This window comes from Rhipicephalus microplus, chromosome 3, assembly GCF_043290135.1.
Source record: "Rhipicephalus microplus isolate Deutch F79 chromosome 3, USDA_Rmic, whole genome shotgun sequence".
In the NCBI taxonomy this organism is placed as follows: Eukaryota; Metazoa; Arthropoda; class Arachnida; order Ixodida; family Ixodidae; genus Rhipicephalus; species Rhipicephalus microplus.
The window spans coordinates 121,029,366-121,048,506 of record NC_134702.1 but is presented as its reverse complement, the minus strand read 5'-3'; positions in this window follow the sequence as shown (position 1 = coordinate 121,048,506).

The following is a 19,141-nucleotide window of genomic DNA, read 5'->3' as shown; positions in this document are numbered from 1 at the left end:
TCAGGGTTGTATTCGGAGCAGCACTCACAGCCTACACAACTTCCGGTAGCGTCCACGTATTGCCATCCAAACACTGGCACGGCGTCTACGATTAAGGCTGCTGCTGGTAGTGCTATACATGTTACCTTGATCTCCGAGGCATTTAGATTTGTAGAAGTCAATGCAATGAACACTCGCAGCCGAAACACATTCCGCGGAGCGCAGGACAAGCGGCGGTACCTGCTTTTTGGTTCGCGTCACAGGAGTCTTTGTGTAGAAGGTATGGCAAGGTTTATATAACTCTGGATAAAAAAAAAGAACCAAGGTGGTATTGAGTGCGCTGAACAAGAGTCTGAACTAAACCCGTATTTTTCTATGATCTTTGTGCTTCTTCAAACCGCAAGTTCGATATATGTTAAACAATTTTCGTGATAAGGGAGCCGTGAAGCAGCCTTTCATGCATATATAATCGCAGTGAAAGTTAAAACTGAGTGAACAAATTGCTATGAACTATACTGCATAGTGTAAATACTGTAGATGAAGTACATCCTTTTCTTCCACCATCGCTTGAAGTTCAAAGAAACCTGCTGCGCAAAGGCTGCGGGAACAGAAGTGAAGGTATACATGCCCCAGAATCGAAAGTTGGGCTAGTTAGACTGACAATTGCACTTGAACTGACAATTACACATGCCTACCATAGCCTGTGCAGATCCCGGACTTTGAGAGGTTCAAGGTGGTAAGTGACTACAGGTTTTCCCGCTCAATTTAATCCAAGTGCCAGCCAAATTAATCTAGGCGCCAGTCAATTTAATCCAGCCGCCACTGAAATTAATCCAGGTGCCATTCATTTTAATCCAAGTGCCACTGAAATTAATCCAACCGCCAGCCGATTTAATCCGGACGCCAGCGAATTTAATCCTGATGACATTGTGACTTCAAAACGACCCAGAATTTTCGGGAATGCGTGGAGTGAATAGCTTTGAAGTGAATTTAACAGGGAAAAACCATGAATAAGTCACTCATGACACAATGTGACTCGTGCGACATTATCTCGCCTATCACCCGCGTAAGCACTATTCACACCTTCGACATGCAAAGGAAACGCCGTCCACACAGTAATAACTTGATACATATTAATTAGGCCGATGATCTCATCACGAGTGACTTAGGTGACGACCTCACGCATATCACCCACGCAGCACTGTCTTAACCTCCCGTCATGTATATCAAATGAAACGTCTTTGAAAGGGCGGGATCTTGATACCTAAAACTCGGCCAAGCCACCCGATCACCAGTGACTCAGGGGACGTCATCACCCATATCACCCGCACACGTAATTTACTCGCCTACCGACATGCATACCAAACGAAACGTCTTTGAGAGAGCGATAACGTGTTACCTATGACTCGGCCACCTGACTTGATCACTTGTGATTTATGTGACGTCATCACGCCTATCACCCACGCACGCAATGTCTAACCTGCCATCATGTATACCAAACGAAACGTCTTCGAGAGGCTATTAAATTGAACGCTGTCAATCGGCAGAGTGACGTGATCACTAGTGACTCGTGTGACATCATCGCGTTTGACACCCACGCACGCAGCGCCTAACCTGAGTTCATACATATCATATGAAACGTGTTTGAGAGAGTAATAACTTGAACGCTGTCACAAGGCCCAGTGACGTCATCACTAGTGACTGGCGTGACGTCATCTCGCCTAGGACTCACGCAAGCACTCTATAATGTGCCTTGATGCATATCAAACAAAACGTCTTTGAAAGGGTAATAACTTGAATGCTGGCACTAGGCCGCGTGACGTCATCACTAGTGACTCACGTGACGTCATTACGCCTATCACACGCACACGCAGTGTCCAAACCTGTCTTCATGCATATCAAACGAAATGTCTTTGAGAGAGTAATAACTTGAACGCTGTCACAAAGCTCAGTGACGTCATCACTAGTGACTGGCGTGACGTCATCACGCCTATCACACACGCACGCTGTGTCCAAACCTGTCTTCATGCATATCAAACGAAATGTCTTTGAGAGAGTAATAACTTGAACGCTGTCACAAGGCCCAGTGACGTCATCACTAGAGACTGGCGTGACGTCATCATGCCTGACACCCACGCAAGCACTCTGTAACGTGCCTTCATGTACATCAAACGAAATGTCTTTGAGAGAGTAATAACTTGAATGCTGTCACAAGGCCCAGTGATGTCATCACTAGTGACTGGCGTGACGTCATCTCGCCTAGGACTCACGCAAGCACTCTATAATGTGCCTTCAAGCATATCAAACAAAACGTGTTTGAAAGGGTAATAACTTGAATGCTGGCACTAGGCCGCGTGACGTCATCACTAGTGACTCACGTGACGTCATTACGCCTATCACACGCACACGCAGTGTCCAAACCTGTCTTCATGCATATCAAACAAAATGTCTTTGAGAGAGTAATAACTTGAACGCTGTCACAAGGCCCAGTGACGTCATCACTAGTGACTGGCGTGACGTCATCACGCCTATCACACACGCACGCTGTGTCCAAACCTGTCTTCATGCATATCAAACGAAATGTCTTTGAGAGAGTAATAACTTGAACGCTGTCACAAGGCCCAGTGACGTCATCACTAGTGACTGGCGTGACGTCATCACGCCTGACACCCACACACGCGGTGTCCTAACCTGTCTTCATGTATATCAAACGAAACGTCTTTGAGAGAGTAATAACTTGAACGCTGTCACAAGGCCCAGTGACGTCATCACTAGTGACTGGCGTGACGTCATCACGCCTGACACCCACGCACGCGGTGTCCTAACCTGTGTTCATGCATATCAAACGAAATGTCTTTGAGAGAGTAATAACTTGAACGCTGTCACAAGGCCCAGTGACGTCATCACTAGTGACTGGCGTGGCGTCATCATGCCTATCACACACGCACGTGGTGTCCTAACTTGTCTTCATGCATATCAAACGAAATGTCTTTGAGAGAGTAATAACTTGAACCCTGTCACAAGGCCCAGTGACGTCATCACTAGTGACTGGCGTGACGTCATCACGCCTGACACCCACGCACGCGGTGTCCTAACCTGTCTTCATGCACATCAAACGAAACGTCTTTGAGAGAGTAATAACTTGAACGCTGTCACAAGGCCCAGTGACGTCATCACTAGTGACTGGCGTGACGTCATCATGCCTGACACCCACGCAAGCACTCTGTAACCTGCCTTGATGTATATCAAACGAAACGTCTTAGAGAGAGTAATAACTTGAATGCTCTCACTAGGCCTAGCGACGTCAATACTAGTGACTCATGTGACTTCATCTTGTCTATCACACACGCACGCGCTGTCCTAACCTGTTTTCATGCATATCGAACGAAACGTCTGTGAGAGAGCAATAATGTTATACTTTTGACTCGGCCAGCCGACTTGATCACTATTGACTCACGTGACGTCATCACGACTGACAGTCATGCAAGCACTCTCTAATGTGCTTTCATGAATATCAAACGAAACGTCATTGAGAGAACATTAACTTGAAGGCCGTTGCAGGCAGCGTCTGCTAGTAAAAACTAACTTCTCGCGCTGCACAGCCGTTCACCAGCTAACCGGTATACGTAGGCACCAGATCGCGGGTTTGAATTCAGTCAAAGGCGTCTTTACATGGCTTTTGTTTGACGTGACGCTTTTCTTGACTCGTGTAGATGTGATGGAAGCAACAGTACCTTCAAGCAGCAGTGTGGTACAACCCAACAACAGTGTCACATCGCTCGTTGAGGGCAGCGCTTCTCCTTCATTCAATAAATAGAAATAATGAAGTCGAAATGAAAATTAAGCATTTTACAAACCATACTCAATTATGCAACATTCAACCGGTACCCTCACCTCCCTGCGACACGTTTACTCCAGCTCGTCGTGTGGGTAGATGTACGCGTCTTTTTTGTTGATTCTTGTGTTTCGTAGAATGCCTTGAAAATGCGGGCAGCCAGGCCGGAATACTGTGAACGGACAGGCGTTCTACACTAAACAGGCACGCTTATTCCAAGCACACTAACCTATAAGAAACGGCGTGGCGTAGAATGTAGAAAGGAAGGCACGAGTCAGCCACAGCATTGAATGGCGCATCAGCAAATGGCCAGTTGCAAATAGCACTAGTATGTATCTCAAGTATGGGGACTGCCCTCTATTACAACGGATTTGTTTCACAGGATAACCAGATGAAATAATTGTTGAGCCGAAGAAGTGGTAGACAAATCTTTTTGTAGCAAGCTTTGGAGCAGGCAGACCGTGCATCTTATGCTTGATTAAGGATATACAGTGTTATGACTATAGCCGAATTATATGCAAACGCCTGTTTCGTTTCTTGTGCTCATATCGTGTCATTTTGACACGTGAGCACAAATTAGAGGGCGAGGAGAGCTTTTATAGTGCTTTTATAGTGCCTATATATAGCTATTTTGGGCGTTGTAGCCTCAATTCGTATAGGTGCCTGTTAATGTCTGTTTTCAAAATCTATGCCTATATAAACGCTATTTAACCTGAAATGTTGCTTTCAAGTACCACTGAGCCCGGTATTCATGTTACCGGGCAAAATATAGGTTTCGGGACACTGTGTGGTGCAAACTACTTTTTATTTCACGAGTTACGTTTAGAACTGTCAAACTCAGAAGGCATTTTAGCCAAGAGGGAGGTAAACTAGCCTCTACACATGTATACCATTCATGTCGCGTCGTCTGCTAAGCATCTTTCCAGTGTGCGCTCAGATCCGTAGGGAGCAGGAGGTGCCTCTGTGCAGCGGCAAGAAGATGAAGAATGAATGCGAAACTGTGGAGAGTCATCAGGGGAAGTAAGGAAGTAGAGTGCAGATAAAAAAAGCAATATCCATGTAGTTTTTGTTTTTTGTTTGTCATTTACATGTGGTGCTTCACTGGGTCACCTGAAAATATTTATTTACGCAGTGGAAAATGTTGCCTGCCCAATGAAAAGGTTTGTGTCACTAGAAATTTTAATTTGATCATTAGAAGCGGCGAAAGCATAATCTCAGGAGGTGAGCTTGAAACCTTCGCCGCTAACTCTAAGAAGACTTCGTAAGTCCAATTTCTTCCCCGCTATTGGTATGAAGTTCACTCGGAGCTGGAGCATCACACGACGTGCATGAGCACGTCATGCGCGCGTAACCTACACTCGCATGAGATGCCCATGTCAGCCCGTGCGTGCAAGCGGTGTTCTGCCATCTCGATGTACTTTTGTATTGTACTGCGAGTTTTTGTGGGATGGATCCCTATCCGCGCGCACGTTTGGAGAGGCTGGCTTGGATAACGTATCCTTAGCCCGATACACAGCGTCACACCACTGAAACTTCTGTAAGGGACGATGCACCAAAACCACGCCCAGCTTTGTGAATGCTGGCCCGGACACAATGCGCAAACTGCGAGAACACCAACGCAAACAAAATGGAGGCACCTTAGTCCCGCGTCTTTCTCGATATAAAATTAAATAAATAAGGCGAATAGATTTCGCCTGTGTGTTCTAACATTTTTGTAAACTTTCATGCTTCTATTTAGGCAACAGTTTGTACAAATTACACACGTTGTCTCAAATAGTTCTCGCAGTGTCACGTACTACTTTGACATAGGCAGGACCATTCTATAACCTTCACCATGTTGGGGCGCATGCCCATGAGATGAAGGTGAAGCCTTGTTCAGTTTGGCCTATCACCTCTTTATGCCACGCGTAGTACTGGAAATCTTGGTGAATGAGATCTTGAGCGCTCAGTGCATTCATTCCTTTACGCTTCTCAAAACTCTTAAGTTTGTGTAACGACCCTTAAAGTGTTCACAGACAGAAGAAAAATTAGGCACAATTACACACAATTACACACAAAAAATAGGCACAATTACACTTTTGTACAAGCTGCCCTCGACTTCCTTGATATGTAGAACACTGCTCAACAGCACATCTATGGGTGCGTGTTTATGAAAATTGCTTTGCCTGTATAATAATAAATTTTGTTTCTCACGGACTTGCTCAGTTCTCTTTCATCACCCATTTCATAACAAATTTGACGAGCTCGACGTTATCAGAACAACAATTTTTTTCTTGAGGTACGGTAGATGTTTTAAACGGGCATCATCTTTGCTTGGGCGTTGCGAAAACATGTCAGGTAGGTCGTAACTATAGAGGCCAGCTCTATAGGCACCGAAAAACCGGGATTTAGGCACCAATAATAGGTGGCCAAAACACTCTTTCAGGCTTCCAAAATTGTGAATATAGGCAGAATAATCTTTGACAAAACTCCAATTTTCCAATAAACAGGTGTGGTATCTGTCTCTACGACATGAAAGCAAGAAAAAATGTTCTAGTTTATAATTGTACAAACGGGTAATCATTTAGCATAAACATGCGTTTTTCCGCGTGGTTCGCAGAATACGGTTTCTCCATTTCTAGTTCAGCATGGTCAGTTAAGTGTGCACCATCGTAGAAATATGCTTATAGGTCTCTTTCTGTGTGCCATAGCTAAGAAGGGCTATACATGCGCAAATAGTCAGAGTGCCAGGCGCCAGAAGGATTTTTTTTTGCGGCGTATTAACTTGGCCTAACCACACAGGCTCAATTTTTCTTCTGTCTGTGAACACTTTAAGGGTCGTTACACAAACTTAAGAGTTTTGAGAAGCGTAAAGGAATGAATGCACTGAGCGCTCAAGATCTCATTCACCAAGATTTCCAGTACTACGCGTGGCATAAAGAGGTGATAGGCCAAACTGAACAAGGCTTCACCTTCATCTCATGGGCATGCGCCCCAACATGGTGAAGGTTATAGAATGGTCCTGCCTATGTCAAAGTAGTACGTGACACTGCGAGAACTATTTGAGACAACGTGTGTAATTTGTACAAACTGTTGCCTAAATAGAAGCATGAAAGTTTACAAAAATGTTAGAACACACAGGCGAAATCTATTCGCCTTATTTATTTAATTTCATATCGAGAAAGACGCGGGACTAAGGTGCCTCCATTTTGTTTTCGTTGGTGTTCTCGCAGTTTGCGCATTGTGTCGGGGCCAGCATTCACAACGCTGGGCGTGGTTTTGGTGCATCGTTCCTTACAGAAGTTTCAGTGGTGTGACGCTGTGTATCGGGCTAAGGATACGTTATCCAAGCCAGCCTCTCCAAACGTGCGCGCGGATAGGGATCCATCCCACAAAAACTCGCAGTACAATACAAAAGAACATCGAGATGGCAGAACACCGCTTGCACGCACGGGCTGACATGGGCATCTCATGCGAGTGTAGGTTACGCGCGCATGACGTGCTCATGCACGTCGTGTGATGCTCCAGCTCCGAGTGAATTTCATACCAATAGCGGGGAAGAAATTGGACTTACGAAGTCTTCTTAGAGTTAGCGGCGAAGGTTTCAAGCTCACCTCCTGAGATTATGCTTTCGCCGCTTCTAATGATCAAATTAAAATTTCTAGTGACACAAACCTTTTCATTGGGCAGGCAACATTTTCCACTGCGTAAATAAATATTTTCAGGTGGCCCAGCGAAGCACCACATGTAAATGACAAACAAAAAACAAAAACTACATGGATATTGCTTTTTTTATCTGCACTCTACTTCCTTACTTCCCCTGATGACTCTCCACAGTTTCGCATTCATTCTTCATCTTCTTGCCGCTGCACAGAGGCACCTCCTGCTCCCTACGGATCTGAGCGCACACTGGAAAGAGGCTTAGCAGACGACGCGACATGGATGGTATACATGTGTAGAGGCTAGTTTACCTCCCTCTTGGCTAAAATGCCTTCTGAGTTTGACAGTTCTAAACGTAACTCGTGAAATAAAAAGTAGTTTGCACCACACAGTGTCCCGAAACCTATATTTTGCCCGGTAACATGAATACCGGGCTCAGTGGTACTTGAAAGCAACATTTCAGGTTAAATAGCGTTTATATAGGCATAGATATTGAAAACAGACATTTACAGGCACCTATACGAATTGAGGCTACAACGCCCAAAATAGGTATATATAGGCACTATAAAAGCACTATAAAAGCTCTCCTCGCCCTCTAATTTGTGCTCACGTGTCAAAATGACACGATATGAGCACAAGAAACGAAACAGGCGTTTGCATATAATTCGGCTATAGTCATAACACTGTATATCCTTAATCAAGCATAAGATGCACGGTCTGCCTGCTCCAAAGCTTGCTACAAAAAGATTTGTCTACCACTTCTTCGGCTCAACAATTATTTCATCTGGTTATCCTGTGAAACAAATCCGTTGTAATAGAGGGCAGTCCCCATACTTGAGATACATACTAGTGCTATTTGCAACTGGCCATTTGCTGATGCGCCATTCAATGCTGTGGCTGACTCGTGCCTTCCTTTCTACATTCTACGCCACGCCGTTTCTTATAGGTTAGTGTGCTTGAAATAAGCGTGCCTGTTTAGTGTAGAACGCCTGTCCGTTCACAGTATTGCGGCCTGGCTGCCCGCATTTTCAAGGCATTCTACGAAACACGAGAAGTAACAAAAAAGACGCGTACATCTACCCACACGACGAGCTGGAGTAAACGTGTCGCAGGGAGGTGAGGGTACCGATTGAATGTTGCATAATTGAGTATGGTTTGTAAAATGCTTAATTTTCATTTCGACTTCATTATTTCTATTTATTGAATGAAGGAGAAGCGCTGCCCTCAACGAGCGATGTGACACTGTTGCTGGGTTGTACCACACTGCTGCTTGAAGGTACTGTTGCTTCCATCACATCTATACGAGTCAAGAAAAGCGTCACGTCAAACAAAAGCCATGTAAAGACGCCTTTGACTGAATTCGAAACGCGCGATCTGGGGCCTACGTATACCGGTTAGCTGGTGAACGGCTGTGCAGCGCGAGAAGTTAGTTTTTACTAGCAGACGCTGCCTGCAACGGCCTTCAAGTTAATGTTCTCTCAATGACGTTTCGTTTGATATTCATGAAAGCACATTAGAGAGTGCTTGCATGACTGTTAGTCGTGATGACGTCACGTGAGTCAGTAGTGATCAAGTCGGCTGGCCGAGTCAAAAGTATAACATTATTGCTCTCTCACAGACGTTTCGTTCGATATGCATGAAAACAGGTTAGGACAGCGCGTGCGTGTGTGATAGACGTGATGAAGTCACATGAGTCACTAGTATTGACGTCGCTAGGCCTAGTGAGAGCATTCAAGTTATTACTCTCTCTAAGACGTTTCGTTTGATATACATGAAGGCAGGTTACAGAGTGCTTGCGTGGGTGTCAGGCATGATGACGTCACGCCAGTCACTAGTGATGACGTCACTAGGCCTTGTGACAGCGTTCAAGTTATTACTCTCTCAAAGACGTTTCGTTTGATATGCATGAAGACAGGTTAGGACACCGCGTGCGTGGGTGTCAGGCGTGATGACATCACGCCAGTCACTAGTGATGACGTCACTGGGCCTTGTGACAGCGTTCAAGTTATTACTCTCTCAAAGACGTTTCGTTTGATATACATGAAGGCAGGTTACAGAGTGCTTGCGTGGGTGTCAGGCGTGATGACGTCACGCCAGTCACTAGTGATGACGTCACTGGGCCTTGTGACAGCGTTCAAGTTATTACTCTCTCAAAGACATTTCGTTTGATATGCATGAAGACAGGTTTGGACACAGCGTGCGTGTGTGATAGGCGTGATGACGTCACGCCAGTCACTAGTGATGACGTCACTGGGCCTTGTGACAGCGTTCAAGTTATTACTCTCTCAAAGACATTTTGTTTGATATGCATGAAGACAGGTTAGGACACCGCGTGCGTGGGTGTCAGGCGTGATGACGTCACGCCAGTCACTAGTGATGACGTCACTGGGCCTTGTGACAGCGTTCAAGTTATTACTCTCTCAAAGACATTTCGTTTGATATGCATGAAGACAGGTTTGGACACAGCGTGCGTGTGTGATAGGCGTGATGACGTCACGCCAGTCACTAGTGATGACGTCACTGGGCCTTGTGACAGCGTTCAAGTTATTACTCTCTCAAAGACATTTTGTTTGATATGCATGAAGACAGGTTTGAACACTGCGTGTGCGTGTGATAGGCGTAATGACGTCACGTGAGTCACTAGTGATGACGTCACGCGGCCTAGTGCCAGCATTCAAGTTATTACCCTTTCAAACACGTTTTGTTTGATATGCTTGAAGGCACATTATAGAGCGCTTGCGTGAGTCCTAGGCGAGATGACGTCACGCCAGTCACTCGTGATGACATCACTGGGCCTTGTGACAGCGTTCAAGTTATTACTCTCTCAAAGACATTTCGTTTGATATACATGAAGGCAGGTTACAGAGTGCTTGCGTGGGTGTCAGGCATGATGACGTCACGCCAGTCTCTAGTGATGACGTCACTGGGCCTTGTGACAGCGTTCAAGTTATTACTCTCTCAAAGACATTTCGTTTGATATGCATGAAGACAGGTTTGGACACAGCGTGCGTGTGTGATAGGCGTGATGACATCACGCCAGTCACTAGTGATGACGTCACTAAGCTTTGTGACAGCGTTCAAGTTATTACTCTCTCAAAGACATTTCGTTTGATATGCATGAAGACAGGTTTGGACACTGCGTGTGCGTGTGATAGGCGTAATGACGTCACGTGAGTCACTAGTGATGACGTCACGCGGCCTAGTGCCAGCATTCAAGTTATTACCCTTTCAAAGACGTTTTGTTTGATATGCATGAAGGCACATTATAGAGTGCTTGCGTGAGTCCTAGGCGAGATGACGTCACGCCAGTCACTAGTGATGACGTCACTGGGCCTTGTGACAGCGTTCAAGTTATTACTCTCTCAAACACGTTTCATTTGATATGTATGAACTCAGGTTAGACGCTGCGTGCGTGGGTGTCAAACGCGATGATGTCACACGAGTCACTAGTGATCACGTCACTCTGCCGATTGACAGCGTTCAATTTATTAGCCTCTCGAAGACGTTTCGTTTGGTATACATGATGGCAGGTTAGACATTGCGTGCGTGGGTGATAGGCGTGATGACGTCACATAAGTCACAAGTGATCAAGTCAGGTGGCCGAGTCATAGGTAACACGTTATCGCACTCTCAAAGACGTTTCGTTTGGTATGCATGTCGGTAGGCGAGTAAATTACGTGTGCGGGTGAGATGGGTGATGACGTCCCCTGAGTCACTGGTGATCGGGTGGCTTGGCCGAGTTTTAGGTATCAAGATCCCGCCCTTTCAAAGACGTTTCATTTGATATACATGACGGGAGGTTAAGACAGTGCTGCGTGGGTGATATGCGTGAGGTCGTCACCTAAGTCACTCGTGATGAGATCATCGGCCTGGTTAATAAGTATCAAGTTATTACTGTGGGGACGACGTTTCCTTTGCATGTCGAAGGTGTGAATAGTGCTTACGCGGGTGATAGGCGAGATAATGTCGCACGAGTCACATTGTGTCATGAGTGACTTATTCATGGTTTTTCCGTGTTAAATTCACTTCAAAGCTATTCACTCCACGCATTCCCGAAAATTCTGGGTCGTTTTGAAGTCACAATGTCATCAGGATTAAATTCGCTGGCGTTCGGATTAAATCGGCTGGCGGTTGGATTAATTTCAGTGGCACTTGGATTAAAATGCATGGCACCTGGATTAATTTCAGTGACGGCTGGATTAAATTGACTGGCGCCTAGATTAATTTGGCTGGCGCTTGGATTAAATTGAGCGGGAAAACCTGTAGTTCTTGTCAAACCACACAAGGAATTCACAGCTGGCATTACAATAAAAAACCTGCGCGATTTCAACCCTGTTTGTTGAAAATTGACGATGAAGGTAAGACAGAGCAATGATACGGGGCAAACGTCCTATCCCGTTCGATACACAGCAGGGCTCCTCCGTGTACATGCCTTTATCTATCTAGTGCAATAGAGACGTGCATACTTGAAAATACTGACTGTAAAACGTCTCGACGAACTCAGGATCTAAGTGCTTGCCGGGACTTCCCACGTAGGACACCATGTCTCTGACTTTCTTTATAGCAGCTTGTCGAAAGTCGGTGCTGAGCCAGCTTGAGTGCTGCAGGGCCCTCACGTAGGCATCGCGGATTTCGGTCACCATGTTCGTCGCTCTTGTTACCCTGTATGGTTCAATCTCTGTTCAGAAAAGCACCACAAAAACAACTCGCATAAGACGAACTGTCCAGAATATTTTGTGGGACAGTATTACAAGACGCATAGATGCAGAGATGGCGTTGTGTTTAGCGTATCAGCTTCGCGTGCAAGTAGTCTGTGAATAAAATGCTGGTGTGGTGCAATTCTCAACCAGATTTTGAAAAAAATTATCCGCTTGGTGATGAAATCGCATTAAGATTCCTGAGGTGCGGCCTCACTGGTGACCACCACCGGTAACGAACTGCCTCAGCAGAGAAGGATCGGTCACCCTGCTGCAATGTCTGGCCACCCCCTCTCGCATGCATACATCAATTATTCCACGGCCCTCAGTTCCCATCGGCTGCGAAGCAGCTAATTACGTCAGTCTTCTTATCTGCAACGCGGCCGAGAGTGCGAAGAATTTCTGGGTCCGGACAGGCCACCATTCGAACCTGAACTTGGCAATCTGTAATGCTAGAACCTTATCCAGTGAGGCAAGTGTAGGTGTACTGCTCGACGAGCTAGAAGGTGTTAAATGGGATGTGATAGGGCTCAGTGATGTTAGGAGGACAAATGAGGCTTATCCAGTGCTAAAGATTGCACATGTCCTTTGCTATCGTGGCTTGGCCGACAAAAGAGAACTTAGCGCGGGGCCCCATATCCAAATAAATATAGATGGAAACATAGAGGAATACTATAGCAATAGTGAAATAGTGGTAGGTATTGTATTTAAACTCATCGAGAGATAAAAGGTGAAGGTGGTACAGGCTAACGCGTCTACGTCCAGCCATGGTGACGCTTTAGTTGAAAGCATTTATGTAGACGGAGAATCGGTCATGAGTAGAGTAAAAACACTGTAAACCGTACTGATGGGTGGTTTCAATACCAAGGTAGGGAAGAAGCAAGCTAGAGACTAGGCAGTGGAATGTTATGGCATCGGTACTAGAAATGCCACAGGAAAACTATTAGTAGAATTCGAAGGACGCAAGATCTTACGGATCTTGAATACCTTCTACCAAAAACGACGGAACTATAGGTGAACATGGAGAAGCCGTAATGGCGAAAGTAGGAGCGAAATACACCCTATATTCAGTGCGCACTCTGGCATAGTGCAGGGTGTGGGAGTACTTGGCAAGGTATGATGCAGTGACCATAGAATGGTAAAGTCTTGATTCAGCCTAGACTTGAAGAAGGGTCAACATAAACCGATATACAAGAAGCCAATGAATGGGCTAGCACTTAGAAGGAAAGTACAGGAATTCAGGGTGTCGCTTCAAAACAGATACTCTGCTTTTATTGGGGAAACCAGCCTTAATGTTGACGCAATGAACCTGACGAGAATGATTATGGAGTGCGCAGTAGAAGTTGGAGGTACGGTAGTTCAACAAGACACTGGCAAGCTCACTCCAGATACGAAGAACCTTATGAATAAATGTCATGGCACGAAAGCCTCAAACACAACAAAAATATTAGAACTGGTAGCTTTCGAAGTTAATCAATAAGCACAAAGTATCCGTTGTAAGAATTTATAACATGGAGAAAATTTAACACGATTCAAGGAACCGAGGAAGCATCACAGCAGTAAAAAGGAAACCTGGAATGGGTAAAAACTAGGTGTATGCACTAAGGGACGTGAAGGCAAAGTAACAACCGATATAGATAGGATAGTTATATTAGTGGAGGAGTTTTACAGAGATCTGCGCAGTAACCGGGACAACCATGACCTTATTGTTGGAACTAGCAGTACCCCAGACGACACCCCACAAGTATAGACCGAAGAAGTCAGAAAAGCCTTGCAGAGGATGGAAAGAGGCAAAGCTGCTGGTAATGGAGAGGTTGATCACACTCATACTATCAATCAGGTAATAGAGAAATGCTCAGAATACAACCAACCACTACACATAGCCTTGATAGAGTATGACCCTGTATTTGATTATATGGAAATATCAGCAGTCATGCTGACACTGCTGAAACAGGGCGTCCTCAAATTATGTATAAACATCAACTCTCACTATAGTGCTCCATGAAGAGAGGGACAGAATAATAATGAAGAACGGTGTAAGACAAAGGGTTGCAATCTTCAACGCTATTTACCGCGTGCTTGCAAGAGGCTTTCAGATTCCTAGCCTAGGAGGAGATGGTGGTAAGAATATTGAGGAGTACCATAGTAACCAGCGCTTCGTTGATGAAATCGGATTGCTGAGTAACTAAGGTAAAGAATTGCAACTCATGATTACCGAATTAGAGAAGGAGAGCGGATAGGTAGATTTTAAAATGATACTGCAGGAAACAGAAGTATTGTACAACAATCTCTGAAGAGAATAGTGCTTCGAGATAGGTTAGAGTGCACTTGAAGTTGTAAAGGACTACGTTTACTTAGGACAGGTTATATTCGTGGAGCCGAACCATGAGATTGAAGTAACTAGAAGAATAGGAATAGGGTGTAGCGCATTATGCAAGCACTCTCAAATCAAGCCTAGTCGATTGCCACTATTCCTGAAGAGGAAGGACTATAACAGCTGCATCTTGCCAATACTTACCTACGGAGCTGAATCGTGGAGGCTTACTAGGAGGGTTCTGCTTAAATTGAGGACGACGCAGCAAGTGATGGAAAGAAAAACGATACGTGTAACCATTAGAGACAATGAGACAGCAGAGTTCATCTGGGAACACACAAGGGTAAAGTATGTGACAGTTGAAGTCAAAAAGAATGTAGCCAGGACATATAGCGCGTAGTAGAATAACCGCTGGTCATGTAGAATAACCATCGACATGTAGAATAACTACTGGTTATTGAGGGTAACTGACTGGATTTCCCTATAAGGCAAGCGGGCTAGGGGGAAACAGAAAGTTAGAGGAACAGATGTGATTAGAAATTTTGTGGGTATAAAAGTAACAGTAGCAAGCACAGGACCGAGTTGATGGAACATGGGAGAGGCCTTTGTCCCTCAGTTGACGTAGTCACGGTGATGATGATGATGGCAACATGGCATTCCCTAAGACTATTCTTATGTTTCTTTGTTGTCGTCTCCTAATGGCCTATAAAAAGCCTAATGAAAAGACTGCGCAACGTAATCACGTAGATGCCACTTTTTTCCTTAGAAACTTCTGAGCTGCCGAAGCAGCAAGGTATTCAGTCTACTGAAATTATATGATGTCAGTGGCTGCAGTCATCCAGCATACATCCCCATGATTTCAGCGTGTCCTGCCCCAGAAAACACGAAATTTTGCAACATGCGTCTGCAGAGATGAATAACCTTCGGCTGATGGTTCAGTAAACAATTATCTCAAGAGAAACGTGCATTTTAGGTAACTGGTGCATCCTAACTTTTTTTGGCTCTGAATTCAGAGTTCTCGATGTGCTATCGTGAGTGCAATGGGGGCACCAAGTTGTGGTGATTGTGATCTTGGTGTTGAGTATGCATAATCTAGCAATATCTGGTTGGTGTAAAGAGTGAAGCGGCGCAGTAAATCTTGTCAGTTGAGAATAGCTCTTTGTCTTGTATTCATTTTGCGGTGTCGTTTTGAGCTAAAAAGCATTATGGACTATAATAGGTCAAAACATACGAGGCTGATATTTCAAGTCACACTAGTGTATTTTGATGAACGCAATTTACGCACCTATTAAAACAACCCTCCTCCTCCCTCCGCAATAAAGAAATCTTTCTCGCAGATAACAAAAAGATACAGCTTTCAGACGTGTGGGAACATCATCGAACAGCAGTGGATCACTTTTGTTCCAAGCCGAAGAAAGCAAAAAACGATTGTTCCGTTTAGTTCTGCATTACCACATTTTTGGCAATGATGGACCACCACACGCTTGTTAGTCTGTTTTCACAAGAACTATAGTAGCAATAACCGCACACACGACTATACTGAGATGCCACTTGACGTATCTTGCACATAAATAGTCGTTATAGAATGACAGGTGAAGGTCAAATGGCTAACCTGCCCACTGAAACGAATGAGCGCAGCATGCTGGCGGCCTGAGAGAGCAGTTTCCCTTAATTATTCTTCAATGCTGTGGTTGTGGAGGCAAGAACTAGCGCTCAAACCAACACAAAAAAGCGTTGATTGGGCCGCATCAATTATATCACGGTTGTGACTTTAGGCTCGTGCATAACTGCAGTGCCACAACTAAATTTCGGGTAGCTTGTCACGGGGTATGCATTTTTCACTTCAAGGTCGTGTGGCGATACACAGCGAAGCTCACCTAACTATGCCAGTAAAGCTTTGGCTTTAAAGCTTTCTGGGTGGCCTCACTTAAATACATATTGCAACTGCTTCACTCGCGAAACACTCTCACACTCAGGCATGCTCCTCCATGTACAGCACTTCCTTATTCGTAATGATTTATTATATTAATTTAATCTGAAAGTAGCTGAATTCGCAAAGCGCAGATATGCTACATAACGTGCCGGTGCTTGGACGAAAAGGACGAGGGATTGTTCACCAACGCGAGCTCTCGTAGATAAAAATGATGAATCTGTATGCGGATTTAGACTGATACTCTACTAAGAAGTCTAATACATTCTAGACAGCAGGTATTACCGTTTCAAACAATTTAATGCCAGAATTGCGAAACCAGAAAACAAAACCAGAACATTTTTTCCAGTTTTCATTTTTAAGTAACAACTTTTAATTGAATTGGCAGTTGAATCATTTAAAATGCATCTCTTTTGCATACTTTGAAGTAAGCTCCGAACTCAGCAGATGCCACAGAAGCATAACATACAGGAACATACAATGAAAATTGTACATTAGAACTGCTTAAAGTATTGTGTTCTACTTCACGGGTGCACACACGCCAAATAAACAAAATTATTCTCGATTGAACTTACGTCACACAGGTGAAGATGCACCAAGGACTGAGAGGTGTTGCACCGGCTTCACACTCTCCAAAGGCAGCTACAATTGTTTCTAGCATACAATATCTTACACAAGATGGTGCAACACTTCTGATGCTGAAAGCTATGTTCCTCGTCAATAATTGACAGCTGACAGTAAAGGTGGCACGCATTCCGGTACTTGCTTGCTCGAAGTTTTTAACGCGATAGCGTTAGAGAGCTCGTGTTGCAGATATTCCGCCGTTGACGTCGGCACCGTGTTCTGTGAGCGAAAAATCACCCGTGAGCGACAAGTTTGGGGAAAAAAAAGCTAACAAAATGAAGAATGAAATTTCCGGTCCCATTGAGGATCAAACCCGCCCGTTCACGTGGCAAGCAGGTGTTCAACCAGAGCCAGAATTTTTCTTGCTGCGGCTTAGGCAAAAAAAAAAAAAACTACATAGGTGCCTTGGAATGGAAAAAGTCTCCTTGAGGCATTTTATTCGATAGGTGCCACGACGAAGACGAGCCTAATCGGCGATTTGTAGGCGCATTTGGGAGGTAAACAAACTACGTCAAAAAAAAAAAAAAGACCAGGATAGTGCAGCCGTTGCTGCTAAAAACACACAGCAACTTTCAAACAGCTTTAAAATTGCACAAATGTGTTCATCTAGCGGAAAACATATGCCTTTCCAGAGCTGTTGATCAAGCAAACAGCAAACGCTCGATAATGTGCTGGAATTCGTGAGGCATTATGAGACTCTTTATGACCTCCGAGATGGCGAGCGCGTGGCGTGTATGTTGAAAGCCATGCGACTCCAGCTTTAGATCAAAAACCTGTATCCCATTCGCACTCACGCATTCGTGTGAGTGTGTCTGCGTTCTATCTCTAACACAGCGAAAAAGTTGTCTTGACTACAGCAGAGCGCCATTCTAACAGAGGGATGTGGCCGCACCTCACAGTCACTGTATTACTATAGATTCGTCGCGCTTGCAGGCGCGTGCGTGTGTGTTCGTCCGTGTGTGTGTGTGAAACAAATATATAATAAGTATGCACTTAGCAGTTGAAGGGCGCACTAGGGGCCGGATTCTGCTATAGCGTTCAACTGCTAAAGAGGCCCTAAAGTCAAATAACAATTTACGTCAGAGTAAGAGCTTAATGTGTGACAACGTCTGAAACCACAGTATTATTAACAGTGCCCTACTTATCGAGAAATTACTGTAAAAGCACAAGAATACAATTGCCTTAGTAGGACATTTTAAAAATGATTCCTATGATTTCAGGCAGACCACCTACAATTATTCACTGGTAATCGATTTGAATGTACTAGATAAAGAACGTTCCATGCATTCACATTCGGAGAGCAATAAAACGCTACTTGTTCATTTCTGTTTGATTCACAAAAAAAAAAAGAACCGCTGGACGTTACTATGGGGGATGGCACTAGTGGTTCAAAAATTCTATTTTCGCGTGGTTACGCGGGACAGGTGATGCTATCTAGCGGGGCGCAGTTTAAACAAAAGGGTCTGCAATCTCGAAGCCAATGGCGGGAAATTTATCGATGGTCGTTGCTGCTGCTATGGCTTGCGCTTCTTTCAGTCTGCTGCTACTAGCGCAGTATAGCCGGGCAATGTTGTCCCCGGAAACAGTGACGTGAGACGTTCATTCCGCTTCTTGAAGCTGGTAATGTGAAGTTTGCTTACCTGACGTGGAGCTCTAAAAGGTTATTTATTTTAAAATAGGCCCTTTCTTGACACTAAAGTAACACTAAGAGGTTTCTGGACCACCATTTGAAGAATCAACGTCGACTTAATAGTTGACTTTAGTGTCCCTTTAAAGGGTCCCCCGATTTTTTCGGTATGTCATAAATTCGCACCTTTTGGTAGTCGAGTGTTTTAAGTGGTCTTTTCAAACCATTCAATATGACACATATGCAACAAAAACCAATGAGAATAAAGCCTTCTGAGGAATTTATAGTGTACCATTGTTAAGTGGTGCTTGCATCAAAATTGTGCATAAAGGCGATGTCTAGCCACCACCAATTCTCTTATTTTTCTTTCATTTCATTTTGTTCAAGGAATACCTTTTTTTTGTTAACTCACGCAAGTAGTCACGGCGCCTTTTTTCTCTCAAACGACCCCACATTCACACCTGCCTTTTTCTCTTCCCACGTTTGGACTGAGAGA